Source organism: Borostomias antarcticus, assembly GCF_949987555.1.
Source record: "Borostomias antarcticus genome assembly, chromosome: 11".
Lineage (NCBI taxonomy): Eukaryota > Metazoa > Chordata > Actinopteri > Stomiiformes > Stomiidae > Borostomias > Borostomias antarcticus.
The window spans coordinates 17,634,253-17,639,252 of record NC_140244.1 but is presented as its reverse complement, the minus strand read 5'-3'; the positions used below and the strand labels follow the sequence as shown (position 1 = coordinate 17,639,252).

The 5,000-nt window shown below is 44.5% G+C and overlaps 1 protein-coding gene across 2 annotated transcripts in view; it reads left to right on the top strand.

The window, feature by feature from the left end:
• Positions 1-4,716: 4,716 nt before the first annotated feature.
• Positions 4,717-5,000, top strand: part of LOC311314826 (oxysterol-binding protein-related protein 2-like) — a 28,333-nt gene continuing 28,049 nt past the window's right edge. For both annotated transcript variants that reach the window (XM_084445335.1, XM_084445334.1), the window contains exon 1: positions 4,717-4,811. The gene's annotated coding sequence lies outside the window, so the exon portion shown is untranslated. The remainder of the gene's footprint in view (positions 4,812-5,000) is intronic.

Sequence of the window (5,000 nt, the reverse complement as noted above, 5' to 3'; positions counted from 1 at the left end):
AAGGTCAAACCAGTGGGTGTGTCAAACGGGATGGAACAATAACACCTCCTGAGGAAAAACAACAACAACAGCAACAACATCAACAACATGAGAATATCAATACCACAATATCAGAGATGCAAATAGAATCTTTACATCTATTTTGAAGGTTAAATAAATAAATACAAAAGTTAAGATTCTACGTAATAGACAAATCTTCAGGACTATCCAGCATATTCATTAAAATAAAGTGTTTCAAGATTACTTCAGCGCCCTCCTGTCATCTCCATTCCCTAAACCAGCATAAAAGAGCTGTTGAACCATGGTTGTTAGGAGGGACAAAAGGATAATGATGTTGCTCTCAAACAAGCAGGGCCTGTGGTGAGCTCCATCATGGCCTATCAGTCTAATTACCGTGAATAACACTGTATGAATGACTTCACTGAGACCAGTTTACCAAGCTCTCTTTCTCTCCCCCTCTCTCCATCCCTCTCTCTCCTTCTCTCTTCCTCTATCTCTCTGTCTCTCTCCCCCTCTGTCTTTCTCCCTCCCTCTTTCTATCCTTCTTTCTTCCTCTATCTCTCTGTCTATCAACCCTCCCTCTTTCTCCCACACTCTCTCCTTCTCTCTCTCTTCCTCTATCTCTGTCTCTCACTCCCTCTTTCTTCTCTCTCTCTTCCTCTATCTCTCCGTTTCTCACCCCTCCCTCTCTCTCCCTCCCTCTCTCCTCTCTCTCTTCCTCTATCTCTCGGTCTCTCACTCACTCCCTCCCTCTTTCTCCCTCCCTCTCTCTCTCCCCTTATCTCTTCCTCTATCTTCAGTCTCTCACCCCTCTGTCTTTCTCCCTCCCTCCCTCTCTCCTCCTCTCTCTCTTCCTCTATCTCTCTGTCTCTCACCCCTTCCCTCCCTCTCTCCTCCTCTATCTCTCTGTCTCTCACCCCTCCCCTCCCTCTCTCCTCCTCTCTCTCTTCCTCTATCTCTATGTCTCTCACCCCTCCCCTCCCCTCCCTCTCTCCTCCTCTCTCTCTTCCTCTATCTCTCTGTCTCTCACCCTTCCCCTCTCTCTCGTGTTGTCATGAACCATTGGAGAGATGCTGCTGGCACTAATTATAAACACTCACTCAGTGCAGGCCCTGGTAGATTGTTTGCCTGTGTAGTAGTGTGTGTGTGTGTGTGTGTGTGTGTGTGTGTGTGTGTGTGTGTGTGTGTGTGTGTGTGTGTGTGTGTGTGTGGACAGGCAGATGTGTTATGTGGATGTGGGCAGGGATGGAGGAAGAAAAGAGAGCTCTCATGTCATCACACCATCAGTTATGCAATACGGGCTACGAGCCTGTCTGATCCATCCGGTATCTCCTTCCTGTACCAGAGTAGCACAGCTCTCTCTTTCTATCAGTCCATCTCTCTATCTCCATCTCTCTCTTTCTATCAGTCCATCTCTCTATCTCCATCTCTCTCTTTCTATCAATCCATCTCTCTATCTCCATCTCTCTCTCTTTCTATCAGTCCATCTCTCTATCTCCATCTCTCTCTTTCTATCAGTCCATCTCTCTATCTCCATCTCTCTCTTTCTATCAATCCATCTCTCTATCTCCATCTCTCTCTTTCTATCAATCCATCTCTCTATCTCCATCTCTCTCTTTCTATCAGTCCATCTCTCTATCTCCATCTCTCTCTTTCTATCAATCCATCTCTCTATCTCCATCTCTCTCTTTCTATCAGTCCATCTCTCTATCTCCATCTCTCTCTCTTTCTATCAACCCATCTCTCTATCTCCATCTCTCTCTTTCTATCAGTCCAACTCTCTATCTCCATCTCTCTCTCTTTCTATCAACCCATCTCTCTATCTCCATCTCTCTCTTTCTATCAATCCATCTCTCTATCTCCATCTCTCTCTTTCTATCAATCCATCTCTCTATCTCCATCTCTCTCTCTTTCTATCAGTCCATCTTTCTATCTCCATCTCTCTCTTTCTATCAATCCATCTCTCTATCTCCATCTCTCTCTCTTTCTATCAATCCATCTCTCTATCTCCATCTCTCTCTTTCTATCAATCCATCTCTCTATCTCCATCTCTCTCTCTTTCTATCAATCCATCTCTCTATCTCCATCTCTCTTTCTATCAATCTATCTCTCTATCTCCATCTCTCTCTCTTTCTATCAGTCCATCTCTCAATCTCCATCTCTCTCTTTCTATCAATCCATCTCTCTATCTCCATCTCTCTCTTTCTATCAATCCATCTCTCTATCTCCATCTCTCTCTTTCTATCAGTCCATCTCTCTATCTCCATCTCTCTCTCTTTCTATCAGTCCATCTCTCTATCTCCATATCTCTCTTTCTATCAATCCATCTCTCTATCTCCATCTCTCTCTCTTTCTATCAATCCATCTCTCTATCTCCATCTCTCTCTCTTTCTATCAATACATCTCTTTATCTCCATCTCTCTCTCTTGCTTGCTGTCTTGTCTTAAACACAAACTCTTTCTCTCTTTCTCTGACACAAGCAAACACACACACACGCACATGCAGACACACAGACACACGCATTCAAACACAAAGATCTGCTTCGAGGGCATGTTTGTCACGGGGTCATTGCAGGCAAGCTGCGGTTACGTTTGTGTGACTAACGAGAGAGGATGGAGGGAGGAGGGAGAGAGGACAGGGGGAGAGGGAGGAGGAAAAAGGGAGAACAGAGGGCAGTAGAGGGATGGAGGCAGGCAGGACAGGTGGAGGACACGGGGAGGTGGACGGAGACAGAGGGACGTATCGGTTACCGCTACATGTCTTCATTATTGATGAGGACAATGCACAGCAGCCAAACTTATCTCTCATAAAATATGCACCACATGCTGATAACTGATCCAGATCCCTGCCTCTCCACCCCGCCGGTGCCCGGCAACAACACACACGACTAGCTGCCTTCCTTCCCTGCTTTCTAGAAGGAATCTAGCCCTAACCCTTCAGATCAATGATTTCTTGAGGGCATCTGCAACTTGCCACTGGCCCTATGTGCTGTTCCTGCATGTTTCAAGACCTCCACCATTATCCCGGTTCCCTAAGCAGAGTATCACAGGCCTTGACCTCAGGGTTGACTACACAGCTGTTGTTGCTCCGACCTGTGGTCAACCTGTCAACCCTCAAGGCTGTAACCGACCCCCTCCTCCACCCCCCTCTATAGCGCTAACAGGTCTGTGCTCTCCCCTTGCTCTATCACTCTAAACAAACAACAAATCTAATCAAATCAAATCAAACTTTATTTATATAGCGCATTTCATACAAAGAGGCAACACAATGCGCTTTACAAAGAGAAATGGGAGGGTGGGCATAGGTCCCACCCCTACATATTCCAGAGGGAAGCAAAAAAACTGTTTCACCCAGGGGCTAGAAAAGTGAGCTGTCAAAATAACAGCACCCCAAAGGACCCGTCGGTCAAGCTCCTGAAAATTGCGGATGACGCTTCCCGCGTTGGCCGAACCCCCGGCTGGACCCCCCCGACAGGGACGGGTCCGCCTCAACGAGAGGTCGGTCACTAAGAGGTCGGTCACCCGGCGTCCTGGTGCACCTGTACCTGTCCGGAGCGCCAAGCCTGCAACACAGAGGACATTCATGATGGCCGTGGACTTCAGAAGGAGCGAGCAAGGCAGTGGGGATACTGGGCCTCGCCAACGCTGCACTGAATGTTCACTTTACTCTGGGTGCATTAAAGGAAATGTAATTTAATCTATTATGTGTATCCTCTATGCATGTTTTATTCTGCTGTACTTGTTCCCCCACTGCTGCTGTACTGTTCCACTATCTATCTATCTATCTATCTATCTATCTATCTATCTATCTATCTATCTATCTATCTATCTATCTATCTATCTATCTATCTATCTATCTGTCTGTTTGTCTGTCTGTCTGTCTGTCTAACTAACACACTATTTCTAGATCTTTCTAATTCTGTCAGTCTGCACTTGTTTTTAATCATTTAAATTTGTAATTTCATTGTTTTTACTGTTTTAATTGGTTAACGTGTTTTATTCCTCAACTTCTATTTTATATGATGTATTTTCTAGACGTCATTGTAAATGAGAGCTTGCTCTAAATAATATAACATATATACATATTGCATATAATTTTTGTTTAACCATATATGTATGAGCCTCATAGTCTTACTACGTCACTTCTATTAGCTATGTTAATTTTTTTTTTATCTTGAACTTACTTTTATGTTTTATTGTGCTTAATTCCCTGTATTTTATTGATGCTTTGTCCTCTGTGCACCTAGCCTCGTGAGACCTTCCTGATCTCGCGAGCTTTAGTCGCCCTATATGAAAACGTACTTTGCAAATAAATTGAATTCTGATCCTGACATCGCGCTGACTATTGTCGGGGCTATTTTGCTTGCTGGTGGTTGATCAAATTATGCGAATATGATCGGAATGAGAATGCATGAAGGGCGTGGTAAAGAAGCCTACATATTTTCAATATCTGCCAGATCATCCGATATTGAAAATATGTAGGCTGTTTCTAGGATGACATAGCCCGAAGTTATGATTACAGCACAACTTTTCATATCGAAACCATGAACAAGATTGTGTTTATCTCGTCTAACAATGAAAACACGTGTCCATTACCAGTTAGTACACAATGTTCTGACCTTTACCATGCTTTTACCTGTAACCGATCATCAGCATGGGAACGAATGACATGTCAAAGAGACCGCCTCTTCCACCCTCTTCCGCTATTGTGTCAACCCTGTAACCCACAGTCCCAGCGCTCTGCTAGCTAGCCGCTGCTCCATTCCTGCTCCTGTCAAATCACTACAATAACCAGGTGTCTGTGCGTCTCAGGTGAGCATACTTACAGCAATATTACATGACGGAGTCATGCAAAATTTGCTCCATTATTTAATTGCCATGGGGGTCACGGAATATTTAGTTAGCTTGCTTGCTAGCTTCATATTTGTTTTGATGATCTGCCTGTTTAGCTCCCCGCTGCTAGCGAGAACATAGGCTCAAGCCTTTCTCAAAACATCTATT